This window comes from Loxodonta africana, chromosome 8 (genome assembly GCF_030014295.1).
Source record: "Loxodonta africana isolate mLoxAfr1 chromosome 8, mLoxAfr1.hap2, whole genome shotgun sequence".
Lineage (NCBI taxonomy): Eukaryota > Metazoa > Chordata > Mammalia > Proboscidea > Elephantidae > Loxodonta > Loxodonta africana.
Window position 1 is genome coordinate 89,495,612 of NC_087349.1, and position 15,846 is coordinate 89,511,457.

Genomic DNA, 15,846 nt, shown 5'->3' on the forward strand with positions numbered 1-15,846 from the left:
AACTTTAGATGGTACCCCATTTCTTGTTGTCTGATTTCTAAGGGCCTCACAAGCCCTCACCTTATCCTTCCTTATTTCTCAGTGGTCAAACAGGTTTCCTCGATGCCTCACATCTGGAGCTTCAATTATATGGTTTTTTCCCCTTTCTTCCAAAGGCCTAATCCATCTTACCCATTCTTCAAGCTCTGCCTCCTTTCTAGAACTTTCCAGCTTTGGTTTATCTTCCTTTCAGATTCTTGAAGGGGTTTAATTTGTATCTTTAATATTCTCATTTAATTTTACAGTTTCATTTGTTTTCCATGTTTCGTTAATATTGCTATTGCATTTTCAAGGAGATAGAAGAGCACCGTATCAGTTCAGAGCATGTTTGCCTCCAAGTAAGAAGACACACACACACACACAAGAGGTTTATTTATTGTACTCATGTAACAAAAAACATGGAGGTGGGCAATCCAAGGCTGCCAACTGCAGGATATTATTGGGGATCCAGGTGCTGTCCACTTCCCTGTTCTGCTGTCCTTCATGTGTGGCTTTTTCCCTCCTAGTCATAAGGTGGCTGTTGCACCTCCTGGCATCACGCCTGCATTCCAGGAAGGGAAAACAAAAAAAATCACGTGAAGGCCCAAGAGTTTTCTTGTAGTGAGAATTTACTTGTGGGTATTTATTCCATGGAGTTTCATTTATATTTCCTTTATCAGGACTATATCACATGCTACTTCTAATTAATGGGGAAGTTAGAATTTCAAGCACCTCGTCTTCCAGCTTCTACAGTAGAGAAAGGCAACTGAGAATGGTTACGATGTCTATCAAGAGAGCCTACCAAGAATATCTATCAGAGGGCCAATGCTTATATATTAAATAGATGATTAAGATTGCTAATATTTTATATTGCCATATGATACACATTTGATTGGTTTTTTATTTGGTACATTTTTCCTATACTGTACCTTACGTTCATTGCTTCTACTCTTTAATAATTTCCCCTTCATTTAGAGATGGAGCTATGGTTCTGGAAGAGGTGGCGGTGGTAGTAGTACTACAATAACTAACATTTATCAGTTGCTTACTACCTGCCAAGCACTAACCACTTGCCACAGAGTTGATTCTGGCTCCTGGCGGCCCCAGGTGTGTCAGAGTAGAACCGTGCTCCACAGAGTTTTCAGTGGCTGATTTTTCTGAAGTAGATCACCAGGCTTTTCATCTGAGTCATCTCTGGATACACTCGAACCTCCAGTGTTTTTGTTAGCAGCTGAGCACATGAACCGTTTGGACCACCCAGGTACTCTCCTGCCCGGCACTAGGTTAAGCAATTAACATGTACCTGAGTTAGTAGACCAATCTTGAGGGATCTCACAGTGTTTTTTTTTTTTTTATCATTATGAAAAGAGAGTTACTAATTTCAATTTGCAAGTTGCAGAAGCAAGAAATGTTAGCCAATTTTAGTCAAAGTATGTGAATATTCTTTCTTCATACTTCTCCCATGCATGTGATTTATTTATTTAGGTTCTTAGTTGCTTATTTTGGGGTCTACCTGTTTCAGTTTTTCTACTCCACAGGGTCTTTGCTGATTTTCTTAATTCATTCATATTGTTTTCTGGGCTCAGTCACATTCCAGAATGGCCTGTGCCAGTTGACATGGTGCCTCCCAGGCTCTTGGCAGTGCACCTGAGGATTCTCAGTTGCTCCTGAGCCATGCCCTTGTTGCGTGTAGCTCAGACCTCAGACCTGGGAGCCAAGCTTTTGGAAGGGATAAATAAAGCATGTCCAGCAACTCGTCCGTTGAGCGTGCCAAAGGAATCAAATAAAATCAACAAATAGTTACTGAGGCTTGCGGAGCTGGATGAAGACTTAGAGATCATCTGTCCCAATTTCTTCATTTTTTAAAAAGTTTAATATATTTTTTTTATTTTCCTATTTTCTTTTTTTTTTTAATAAGCAAAGACATTCAATCAACACTCCTTATTTAACGAAAGAGGAAAACAAATGGCAAGGCCACACAGCTCGTGGCTAGAAGCCATGTTTGGGTGGCTTGCTTCTGCCCCATACTCCTCATTTGAAGGATCCTGGCTAAGGGTATCTGCTGGTCATTTCCTTTGCAGACTGGTCGAATAGGTAAATGTCTATTTGTGAATTAAACTGATATTTTCTATAATGGAAAGGGCAAAAAGAAAGGGGCGGGGGATGAAGGATACAGAGAAGTCGTAATAATAACTTCCATCTGTGGAACGTGTTTGAGAATTTTCACATGCAATCGTCATAACCATGGTGGGAGCTGGGCAGGGATTGTTAATACCATGTAACTGATGATTTTATCACTGTTCCTCCTCTTGCTGACGGGCCCGTCCCACTTCCCACCCTCAGTGGAGGCACCACCACACACCCAGCCAGCTTTTTTTCTGGGTAGCACTTATTTCAGCTATAATAAAATAACTTATTTATATAATTATTTGTTTAATGTCTCCTCCCCTAGACTGTCAACTCTGCAATGACAGGTATTAAGCCTGCCTGTTATATCATCAGTTATTCTGACTGAATCAATCATCAGTCATCCTAGACTCTTTCCTTTCCACCGTAACTTACAACCTGAATGTTTGTGTTCTATGTAATTTTTACCTATTTGGAATATCTCATATCTGTTCCTTCCTCTTCATCCTCCTATAACTGTCTTACTTCAGGCCCTCATTATCCTTTCTCTAGTCTCTTAAGTGGTGTCTCATATCCAGCCTCCAAACTGCTGAAGCTAGAGTTACTTTTCTCAAATACAGATTTGATCATGGGATGCTTCCTAGCTTAGAAATCCTCCAACTTCAATCGTGCCTTACAGCTTTCATGGAGTCATTCACTCACTCAAGAAATAGTTCCTAAGAGGCTGTCATTTGCTACACACTGTATGCAGGGGCTTTCCATGGAGAGGTCTATATAGTAGTTTACTCTCAAGGAGCTTACAGACTAGTGAGGAAGACAGATAATAACCGAGTAAAACTTAATACAATAGCTGCAGTAATGGGCTCAAACATACCAATGATCATGAAGATGGCACAGGACTGAGCAGCTTTTTGTTCTGTTGTACATAAAGTTGCCATGAGCCGGAACAGACTCAGTGGCAACTAATAGCCACAATAACGACAAAGTACTTAAAAGTATAATAACAACTTGTGCCCATTGTCAGTAGAAAGGATGCAAATAGGGTGCTAAGAGAGAAACTAATGGGGAAGGGCAAAAAAAAGGAAGAAGAAGGGAATAAGTTAGGTGGGAAAGATTTTTCTAAGAAGTGGCATTTCAGATGAGACCCCACAGACAAGAAAGTGCTGGCCATGTGAAGGAGTAGAGGGAAAAGCATTCTGTACAAAAGGAACAAGGGGTGGAGGCCCATTGGTGGGGAAGAGCTTACATTGTTTAGTCTATGAAATGAGGGTATTACCATGGATGATACCTGATTCTTTCTAGCTCTATAATTTAACCAATTAAGAACCTAGGTTTAAATGTAAAGTATGGAGTGATTTACAGCTTTTATCTTTACTGTATCACTGTGTTTTTCCAACAACACTTAGTGAATAATTTGACCAAGGAAAATTAACAGATGGAAGGTCTGGGAATGAAAAGCCATTCAGAAAGCTTAGTACTTCAAACCACATGGTATTATCAATTTGTAGCTTGACATCTGTTTTGGTTACTGTCTTAGGCGGGGTTCTCTAGAGGAGCAAAACCAGTAAAGTGTATAAGTATAAATACATAGAGAGTGATTTATCTCAAGAAAACGGCTCATGCTATCGTGGAGGCTGGCAAGTCCCAAATTCGTGGGTAAGGTGTCAGGCTGGAGGCTTCTCTGACTCACGTGATTGCAGGGGCTGATGAACCCAAAATTGAAAGGCCGCTGGCTCGTAGGATTGTGGGAGCTGACGAATCCCAAGATCTGCAGGTCAGGCAGGTGCCAAGAACTGGAGATCGGAGGATGATGAGTTGGATGCAGGATCCAGAGAGAGCTTTGCCAGAACATCCACATATATTGGATGGAGTCCACACCCCCAAGGAAACTGGCTTTCAACTGATTCGGCTTTCTACTAATTGACTGCTTACATCAGACTCCAGAAATGAAGGATGATTACATAATATATGCCAAACCACTGGGAATCATGGACCAGACAAGTTGACACATAACCTTAACCATCACAGTTACTTTATCTCAGTCTTTTGGAATCTTTGTTATAAGCCTCATTAACCATAGAGACTCCTTCCCTGGGTGTAAACATTGACTTATAATGCTTAATTCATGGTCTTTCCTGGATTTTTCCAATTGTTACCACATTTCTGGGCTTGTATACTAGATGCAGGGGGTTTTGTAAGGTATATCAGCAAAAATATGGACTAAGAACTTATAATATGTAGCAGTCATTACGGTGACAGTGAAGAAAACTTTGGCCCTAGTCTTCATTCAAATTGCTTTCTTAAAGACCAGACACATATGTATTTTAATGCAGAGCTAGTGGCTGGGAGGGTGTACATATTCTTTCTCTGTTAATCTTAAGAGAGAGTATACCAATGCAACTGACACTGTTACAAGTTGTCTTAATGTACTCCATGGGCCGTGAGCTGTTAGTCCATTTTATATAAGAAAAACCTGAGACTGAGAATCAGCAAATGATTTTTTGATCTCACATAGCAAATCAGGGTATTTTGTGTCTCCTCTGAAAATCTGGTTAGGTTACAAGTACAGAACACTTTGCACACTCCTTCCCAAATTCCGGAGAAGTAAAATGTCTATATCCATTGTTTGTTTTTGTTTTGTTTCTTTGCCCTGATTATTTATTGCATGAGTGCAAAATGTGCTTGAAATACATTTTTGCTACACTTTAAAAATATTTTTAAATGGAATATGTTTAGCTAGTATGTGCAGTGCTCGCACCTAGCCAGTAGCCCTCCTGCTGCCGTATTTCCTCTGAACCAATTGAACAGTAAGGATTCAGCATAATGATTCCAATCCCTTCTCTTATAATGAGGCTTGAAACTTAGTTGTAAGGTCTGATAAGTTCCTTGTCCTTGGTGTTATCTTTGTTTAGCCTCTAGCATTTTCCAGAATAAGTCCGATGTTCTGGTGAAAACTTGGGTCACTTCTTAAAACAAATCAGATCAACACAATAAAACAAAAATCCTTTAAACAAATGTGCTGTGCTGAACTGGCAACAACAATTTCTTAGCTCTGGACAAGGGATTAAGCATTTTCAGAAGCCTTAATTTTTGTACCGAGGTAGAAAACCAAGAAGCAAAAATATGGACTTTTGTAGTATTTGTTACATCTGATCTCGAAGGTACACATTTTTGCCTTTCTCAGAAATGAGTATTGAACTATGTATTAAATTCAGTAAGAGAAATCCATATTTCAATTTCTCATAGTCTGTGAGTGAATTGAAAACGAAGCATCCGTCGCTGCTCGTTGCTCTGACTCCTCACTAGAACTTGAGTAACTCAGGCTACACAATAAACTCGGACTCCAAGATGCACAAAGTCCTATCTGATGGTCATCAAGAGCAGTCTTACCAGCTATGCAGCAGAACCAAGCTCTCCACTAACTTTGAATTTGGGGGGGGGGGGGCAAGAGTTTGTTGTAAACCAGGTTCCTTTGACACTTAAAAACATTTCAACCCCGAGGCCAGCAGTGGTGCTGTGGAGTCAAAATAGACATTTGTAAATCCTGCTGGAGACCACAGGAACTCACAACTGGTCGTGTTTGTGGTTTTCCATACACCCACTTGTGCAAAAACTTTATAGCACAAGTATTCACAAGAATCAGTTGGACTTATAAGACTATTATTCCCTTAGTGTGTGAGGAATATAAACCCCTTATATTTCTCATTCCTCTCCATTCTGGGTAAAATCTGGGCCTTACAGTCTGCAAGTCTGGGAAGAATTTGGTTGAAAATCTTGCCTTCAGTGATTACCTGTGTTAGAGCTTGTAGGGAAGTGAATACATCTCCCTCCATCTCCCAGGGTATGCACCAATGCCTGCACTGTCAGCTCAACCTCAAACAGTAAAGTTCTAGATAATAAATCGAGAGTCTGAGCCACGAAGCCTAATTCTCTATCCAGGCTACACATAAAAATGTGATGAGCCCTCTTCACCAAACTGACATCACTTATAAGTTTTCCATGATCTTAATGACAATTTTGGGGTATGTTTGACTTTGATCACACATTGAGTAAACGAATGTGAAAACGTACTGCAATGTTGGTAAAGAGTTTACCAAACATCTTTCAAAACAACATCACAGTAGTAACAATTTCAACTAATCAAAATTGCAGCTATTTGGTTGTTCATTTTAACGTTTGGATAAAAAGGCTTATTTTATATTATTTCTATTAAACAACTCCTTGTAACAAAAATTAGAATAAGAAGTTAGACAAAGATAGCATTCTTGTATTGTCATCGTAAGAAAGAGCAATGGAAGTAGCTTTCATACGATAAGTTCTGTCATTAGAATAGGTTACCATATATGGGCTGACCACATGCTGAAAGAAAATGAGCCTTGAAATCGAGTGTGGGAGAGTGACAGGATAAAGGCTTTAAATTATATACCTCCTGCAAATGCACAGAGCTGATGTCTCTCCCTTCTTCAAGCCGATGATTCCTACCTGGTCCCCAGAGCAAGGCCCCCTCCCTGGCGTACTGAGAGAAAATTATTTCCTCACCTTCAGTTCATCAGTCATTGAGGCAATGTAGTCTTGAGAAGGAATTTTAATATCTAGTTCTGTTTTTGCCTCAGAACGTCACTGGCAATAATTTAAAGTCAAGTCTAGTCTCAAGCATATTTTGCTGCTTGTCCTGGTTATATACCTTCAGCTTTCCAAATGACTGACAATGTCATCCTGAGAGACATCATCCAAAACTACTCCTTCACCTCCAGATCAAGTCAGGGGCCTACATTCTATTATTAGAGAAGCTTTGCTCTGGCCTTTAAGAATCCCATGGAAATGCAGTGTTCCTGGGAGCTAACAACCTTAGGGAATCAGGGACCTGATGCTCAATAAATTCTGAGGTAACAATCCAGAAGCCGGGTTTGAAGGGCTATGACAAACAAGCCTCATCAGGTAATAGCTGGAGGGACCATCTTTGGGTTGTGGAAGAAGGGGCTAAAATTTCAAAGGGGAAAGCAAGGAATCTGAAAATATCGGACTCAGTTGGGCCTCTTGGAAAATTTATTTTTCAGGTGAAGAAACTAGAAGTTGAGTGATTTGCCCAAACTTACACAGCAAGTTCGTGGTGGGCCAGAACCAGCTCACAGGTTTCTTGACTTCCAACCTAAACCCCTTCCTCTCTGCCCGAAGAGACTTCCTTCAGGCATAGCAAGAGCAGAGGGCAGACATTTATTTCTGGAGGGGAAAAAAGTGATAAGGGTCCCCCACATTTCTAGCTACTTTCAGGAGAAAAAAAGAGGTGAGTTAGACTACAATAAGAGAAGATGATATAGATCCAGCTTCATGAGGACTATTGTCACCTCCATGTCCCGATCCCAGAAAAAAGTATGCTAAATCCCAGGATTTCCATTTTGTTCCTTACTTGCTGTTTCTCCGACCTCCAGGCCTTATCTCATTAGTTTTTATGATGGATCATGGAAACAAGAACTATACACACAGCAAAACACATCTGCATCTGCCCATTGGGTAAAAAGAAAAACACGTGTGTGCATGTGTGTGTGTATGTGTTCATGTGTGTGTGCATGCCATAAGGGAAAGCAAGTTAGGGAGAAACATGGAAATTAATGAGTTCTCCCACAAATAGGTGCGTGCAACATGGCCTGTATTCAACCCAGCAATTATCCTGAAACCCCATATTAGAGTCTTCGTTGTGCTTTGTTGCGTATTAAGTTCAACATCAACTTTTTTTTTTTTTGCTATAAAAAAATAAATCTGAAAACAATAAGTCTTGTTCATTGACATAAACCGGCTGTCGGTTCCTTGTGGGACCTATGCTGATAAAAACCAGGGAAAAACTATTTTATTTGCAATGTAAAGAATTTTAGCCTGTGGAGATTTTTTTAGTTCAACAGCAGTAAAGGTAGGGATAGCAACCAAATAAGCTGTTAAAATCTGTTTGCCCCACCCTCGCCCTTCTCTCAGTCCCAAGAGACATAATTAAAACTCCAGAAAGTGAGAAGCTGTTACTAATACTAACATGACTTTTTGGTGGAGCAGAATCATGCATTTACCAACTTCATTTTACTTCATTTTTTTAAATAGTACAAGCTGAACTTTATTTTGCTATTTCACATACAAAGACCTTTTCTGCATGTTAGAGCCCTAATATGATTTGCCAATTGGCCTGTTAATATTTGTCAAAGAACAAATATGTTGGCCAGCAATGGGACAATATTTCCTAGAGCCACCATGTACACTTCAGACGTGAACTTCACTCCTTCTTCTAAAAATCTTCCAGTTGACCTCTGGTATATTTGCCTCATCACAATTCTGTTAAGGAAGAGATTTGTAGTCCTAGCTGAGGAAACAGTCCTTTGTGGGTTTTTGCATGCAATCGGAATAAAGATGGGACCAGATGTAAACGTGCCTACATAATAACTAACAGTTTTCTTGAGGTGGATGAAAACAAGCTTGTCTAAACCTTGGCCCAGAGTATGTACAGATCTTGTTCAAGTTTTGCCAGAAAAAGACAGGAGGGGAGGGTGGGTTTTAACCCTTAGTTTTCATGTTAGTGCGCTACTATTGAGGGGTGGGTTTCCTTCTTTCTTAGACACACATGCACACACACGGACACATCACCCTGACAGGCCCCATATTTCTAGAAACCTAATGAAGGAGCCTATTTTTCCAGATTAAATTCTCCATTATCAGGCTTTGAAGATTTGCAGTGGCACCTGGGCTGAACTTCCAGATCTTAAGAATTTTTATTCTCACTCAATTTATGTAATAATATATCTAAAAATCAGTCAGTAGACTCACCTGCCCCTAAAAATAGCCACCCAGAGAAATTCAAAAAACACTTGTAAATTCTTAAAGGAAAATTCTCAATTTTAGGGTATACTCATTCAAAGTCACAGAAAGGACTGGAACATATGGGTCAGATTTCTAGGTATTTTTATGTGTTTGGCTATGGAACATAGTCCTACTCTGACACACACAGGGAATCGACTTTATGGCAATGGGTTGGCTTATATGTCTATCACCTCTCTTCCATCTGAAACTGGCTAGAGTGGAACATTTAGTTCACCGTTCACTTGTAGTGTTCACCCTATTCCCAGAGTGACTTCTCCACCCTGTATACACTCATATACAGTCTCTCTAAGCTGATTGGACCTGTGTGGCCTTAAAAACCAAAAAAAAAAAAAAAAAAAAAACCAAACCTGCTGCCATCGAGTCAATTCCGACTCATAGCGACCCTATAGGACAGAGTAGAACTGCCCCATAGAGTTTCCAAGGAGCGCCTGGTGGATTCGAACTGCCGACTTCTTAGCAGCCGTAGCACTTAACCACTACACCACCAGGGTTTCCTTAGAAAGGTTAAGTAAGTCCTTTATGTGTGTGTTTGTCTGTAAAAACTTCAGTAGTTTGTTGTAGAACTAAATGAAGTAATACATGTAATGAGCCTGGAAAAGTATCTGGCACCTCGTAAGGATTCAGGAAATGTCAGGATTACAGTCATCATCATCATCACTAGTTTGGGCTAGAAGCACATCTCTACAAGAAAGCATCCCATGTGATGTAGCATGCTGGCTTGGGATAAATTCATTGGATGGTACAAGTGTCTCAGGCACAGCCTTGGGACAATAATGGCTGACCATCATTCTTCAGAAGATAGAAACCCTTTCCTGAATGCCTTCCCCTCAGGCTTTCCGGCATAGCTCCAGAGAAAGTGTTTCCAGCATTAACAATGGGGGTTTCAGGTTATTCAGATGCAAACCCATTTTTGGGAAGCAGACGTTGTCATTGAAATTGATTCCCATTGTGGTAAAAACATAACTCCGTTTAGAAACATGAACCTTTCCTCAGGACCCCATCATTCCACCCAGAGGCACAAACTAGGAAACAAAGGATATACCATTTGTGATTGAACTTGGGGGAGGAAGATCAAGGGATTTAAAAAAGTATATTTTATTAAAAAAAAATTATTGGTAGATACTATTGTCATATGCCGCCTTGTCCGCTCTAACTCATGGCAACCCCACGTACAACAGAATGAAACATTGGCTGGTCCTAGATGTTTAAAAAGAAAAGAGCAATAAAAACCAGAAGGATTGTAGTGCATCTTTCTGCATCTAAATTTTTTATCTGTTAGCAGTGTCTACTGGCCCTCAATATTAGATAACTTTTTTTTTCTCCAAAAAGCTAGTTAGTTTTGCCCCACAAATATCAGTTTCTACCACTTTTCCTAGATTGTTCTTCCTTGTGAGTGATGGCGAGTTATACGTAGCACACGGAGTCTGGTATTTGTGGTTATTAGAGCAGAGACACATGAAGTGACTTGGATGGAGACTCTTTCAGCAGTCCATGGCCAGCTCTTTGTTTTCAGCTGGAAGATCTCCAGTGCCATTTTCAAGATAGGAATATCTATATCAAATTCTGCTTCTACCCCAGTTGCTGGTCCTCTTGACTAGCGTAACTGGGTTTTGCTCCAGCTCCAGATAAGTAGTAGTCAGTCTAGAAAAAGCTGAAAACATGAAAAGGGGGGCAGCTTTAAGATTAAGTTTCTCATCTTCTCCTACCAAATGTGGGTCCCTTGACATTATAGTTTGTTGTTGTTAGCTGCTGTTGAGTTGGCCCTAATTCATCGCGACCCCATGTGTGAGAGAGTAGAATTGCTCTATAGGGTTTTCTTGGCTGTGATCTTTATGGAAGCAGTTTGCTAGGCCTTCTTCTATGGAGCCACTGGGTGGGTTTGAGCCTCCAACTTTTAGGTTAGTTGTTCTTGTTACTGGGTGCCATCGAGTCGGTTTCCAACTCATAGAGGCCTCATGTAACAGGATAGAACTGCCCTATAGTGCTTTCTAGGCTATCATTTTTATGAGAGCAGATTTCCAGGTCTTTCTCTCACAGAGCTGCTGGGTAGGTTAGCAGCCTATCACTTAACCACTGCATCACCAGGGCTCCTTGGTACTATAATTAGTACAGTGAAAAACCCTAATTACCTTTGAATCTTCGTAAGGGAGAATCGACTTTCCGATTGAGAATGTGATTTCTGTGGATTTGAGCATAAAAATCTATGGCTGTTCTGTTTTTGGTGACTTCAACTCCTTTCTGGGAACCTGGTTAAATGTCTGGTTTGCTTTTGGGTTTTGGACAGAGCTGGTTGGTAGTGTGGTATGATACCATGTCCAATTTGTTTGTTTGTTTGGTCCCAGAACCTGAGTTAAGCATATACAGCACTTTTATAAGTGCCTGAGTTTATGTAGATTATAAAATATGAAAATATTCTGTGACAGGATATTCAGCCTTTTACTTTATATAATGATTGTAGATTTTTGTTTTTCTAAATGGTGAGAAGAAAAACAAAATGGCACCCAATCAGTGTTTCCGTGATGCCAGTATATACCAGGAAATAGGTGGACGTGCAAAACGAGGCTTCTTCTGTTTAGAGAAAAATATCTTTGCCAGGGAGTTAGGAAAACCTGAAGTTCCCTCTTCAAAGAGAAATCCTCACAATTTTGTTTTTCTGTGAGCAATTTTTTTAGTTCAGAGAGTCCAAGAAAACTAAGAGGAAGTGGAGAAGAGAAACATCAGTCACACCTCTCTATGACTGCCCAGATGCTGTCATCTCTACATATTTTGAAGTAAACGTTTGAGGTGATACCTACTTTATCTTTCAAAGCCATCCCCATTTGCACAGACTCTTGTAGTACTGTGTTAATGGTGCAAAAGGCCATCCTCTGAGTGGCTTCGGATCAGTATTAGTTCATGTGTTTTGAAGAGAGATAGCACCAGTTACCGTGATAACATTAACTGAGGATAACAGAGAACAAAGCTTTTAAACTTAGAAGAAAGAGATCTCTCAGAGAGGGGGAATGTTTTTGACATGGAAACCAAAGGGCAGGTTTCAAATACCACTAAAATTTTGAAATATGTTCTCTTTATGTTCTAACTTCTTTGTGGGTTGAAATAACCTTTGTGCAAATATATATATTTTTTAATTGTGAGACCACATTATTTCTTTTGCAATTAATAGTGATTGTAAATTTTCTGGAAGATCATCTCTAATAAAACTACGATGGCAATAATAACAAAATCCTTTACATCTTTGTTTGTTTCTTTGAATAAAAATTGGGTTATTCTATAAATGTTGTTTATAGAATGTGGAAATAACGTAGGGTAACATGAATGATACATCAGTTGCTGTTCTTTTGGTGAAATGAAAAGATCAGCCCTCTTAAGTAGAAAAAGGGAATTTATTCAAAGGATATTTGCGCTCCCAGAATTAGCCAGAGACTGGAAGGGGTCAACCCTATAAAATGGGCAGAGAACAAAGCCAGCTCCAGATGGCCTAGAAAGCTTACAGGAGTCTGACCAGGACACCACTGCTTCTGGCCACCACTGGCCACCATTGCTACTGGCCACCATCACAAACATGGCACCAAATGAATTCAGCTGTCCTTTCGTGGCTTCACTTGCCCCAGAACCATAGGCTAGGGTGGATCATCTGATTGGCCACACCTGCATCATGTGCCCTGCTAAGATCTTATTCAACAGTAGAAATTCCCCAGAGAGAGGAAGGCAAGTTGGATGATAGATAACCAAAAAAACAAAAAGAAATAGTTGCCATTGAGTCAGTTTTGACTCATGGCGATCCCATGCATGTCAGAGTAGAACTGTGCACCATAGGGTTTTCGATGGCTGATTTTTTTTTTTTTTTTTTAGATCACTAGGCCTTTCTTCCAAGGTGCCTTTCGGTTAGCAGTCAAGCATGTTAACGATTTGTTTGCGCCACCTAGGGACTCCAGATGCTGGATACCTCCCTAAAATGACGTATGTCTATCATAGATGGTTTGATTGAAATTACTTTGATAATTCCTGGTCCTAAACATGGAAGACGGAAGGTTTAAAGAGAAAACGAATCCCAGACCATAATTACATGGCAGTGCTTTTTAATACTAACACATTATTAGTACTTGTAATTCAGAAAACTCTGTTATTTCCTTCTGGAGAAATAAAGAACTAGGTTACTCAGGATAATTCTTCTTAGATATAAATAAATCAGAAGAATTAACTGTCATAAATGTCTTTTTTTTTTTTTTTCATCTAGATCAACACTGTCCACTAAAACTTTCTGTAAGGATGGAATGTGGCTGTTGGACACTTGAAATGTGGCTAGTGTGACTCAGGACTGAATTTCATTTTGTGTTCTACTTAATTTTACTGAATTTTAGTTCAAAAGTAAATAGTCACACGTAATTAGTGGATACCGTATTAGAGTAGATCTAGATGAAATCTTTTGAAAATCATAGATTCCTACTGCAAAGATGGAAGGGATATTTGAGATTCTCATAGCAAGATCTTGGGTGAAAGCAGAAAATGCCAGAAAGATATTTATCTGTGTTTTACCGACTATGCGAAGGCTGTGTTGTTCATAACAAATTATAGATAACATTGCGAAGAATGGGAATTCCAGAACACTTAATTGTGCTCATAAGGAACCTGTACATAGACCAAGAGGCAGTCCTTTGAACAGAACATGGGATACTGCATGGTTTAAAATCAGGAATGGTGTGCATCAGGGCTATATCCTTTCACCATACTTATTCAATCTGTATGCTGAGAAAATAATCCGAGAAGCTGGACTGTATGAAGAGGAACCCAACATCAGAATTGAAGGAAGACTCATTCACAACCTGTGATATGCAGATGATACAACCTTGTTTGCTGAAAGTGAAGAAGACTTGAAGCACTTACTGATGATGATCAAAAACTATAGCCTTCATATGGATTATAACTCAACATAAAGAAAACAAAAATCCTCACAACTGGACCAGTAAGCAACGTCATGATAGACGGAAAAAATATTGAACTTGTCAAGGATTTCATTTTACTTGGATCCATAATCAACACATGGAAGCAGCGGTCAAGAAATTAAACAACTTATAATTATTGCACTGGGCAAATTTGCTGCAAAAGACCTCATCAGAATGTTAAAAAGCAAAGATGTCACTTTGAGGACTAAGGCGCGCCTGACCGCAGCCATAGTATTTTCAATCACCTCATATGCATGTGAAAGCTGGACAATGAGTAAGGAAGACCAAAGAAGAATTGACGCCTTCGAATTATGCTGTTGGCAAAGAGTAGTGAATATACCATGAACTGCCAGAAGAACGAACAAATCTGTCTTGGAAGAAGAACAGCCAGAATGCTCCTTAAAAGCGAGGATGCGAGACTTCGTCTTACTTTGGACATGTAAACTTACTTGCTTAAAACATGTTATTGAGAGGGACCAGTCCCTGGAGAAAGATATTGCACTTGGTAAAGTACAGGGTCAGCAAAAAAGAGGGAGACCCTCAATGAGATGGACTGACACAGTGGCTGCAACAATGGGCTCAAACATGCAACAATTGTGAGGACGGCGCGGGACTGGGCAGTATTTTCATTCTGTTGTACATAGAATCTCTGTGTGTTAGAACGCACTCAGTGGCATCTAACAACAACATAAAAAAACATAGCAAGTTTGAATTCTCTCTCTCTCTCTCTTTTTTTTTTTTTTTTGATATAAACGATTTTGAATACAGGATAACTGGATTTGTACCTAGTGAGGAAGCAGGGAAGGTACAGAGACTCTCATTCTCAAGGGCGAGATAAAGAAGCATCAAGATCACAAAAAATTTATGTAGAGCAAAGACCACAGGTTAGCACCAAAATGTGTGATTTCTCTTGGTAATATTTCATTTTGAAAAGGAGATGGAAGAACAATGGGGTGTGACATGAATTCACAAATGAGAACACTGTGTGGGGACAGTGAGCAAGCCACTTTGCCCTCAAAGCTGAACCTCTTGAGGTATGAGAGGGATACTAAGATGATAAACCAAGATGATCTCTTTAAAAAAGTGCCACTTGATATTTGGTTATCAAGAATTATTAAATATTGTAATTCTTGGGTGGGTACTCATAATACAGTTGAGGATTTAATTTAAATAAAAAGTAAAGGAAGCCTGTAATTTCCTGAAGTATTTCTTCTTTTGCTCTCTTGCTAGTTAAAGCTATGCCTGGAATATTGTTGATACACCAGTGAAGTTTTTGTACTTTGGGAATATAAATAGGACTCTGCTGCTTGACTAGCAATATAGGACAATTGTGGCCCACCTGAGAGGAAAGGTGTGCAGAAAACTCACAGCGCTTGTCCTGGAAGCCATGGGTTATAAGGACAACTTCATGTACGTGGCCAAAGATGAACTATATACAAAGCCAAACAAACAAACAAACAAACCCGTTGCTATTGAATCGATTCCAACGCGTAGCAACCCTATGGGACAGAGTAGAACTGCCCCATAGGGCTTCCAAGGAGCAGCTAGTGGATTCGAACTGCCAACCTTTTGGTTAGCAGCTGAGCTCTTAGCCACTGTGTCACCAGGGCCCCACATACAAAGCAGGCAGTTGAAATTGCTGTGATTCTTGGCCACCAGCAAGATTTTCCAGGGAAAGGACGCCACCAGAACTCTTTCCTTCACCCTAAGACAGAGGTTGGCAAACAACAGCCCATGGACCAAATTCAGCCTCCACCTGCTTTTGTGTGGCTAACAAGCTAAGAATAGTTTTTACATTTTTAAATGGTTGAAAAAAAATCAAAAGAAGGATGATATTTTATGACATGTAAAGATTAGATAAAATTCATATTTGTGTCCACAGGTAAAGTTTTACTGGAAT

At 39.8% G+C, this 15,846-nt stretch overlaps 1 protein-coding gene and 1 pseudogene across 2 annotated transcripts in view; one reads left to right on the forward strand and one right to left on the reverse strand.

Annotated features, from left to right (window-relative positions):
* Nucleotides 1-15,846, forward strand: part of CREB5 (cAMP responsive element binding protein 5) — a 390,225-nt gene that overhangs the window by 183,372 nt on the left and 191,007 nt on the right. The window lies entirely within an intron of this gene.
* Nucleotides 1-15,846, reverse strand: part of LOC111749704 (large ribosomal subunit protein eL37-like) — a 32,929-nt pseudogene that overhangs the window by 643 nt on the left and 16,440 nt on the right.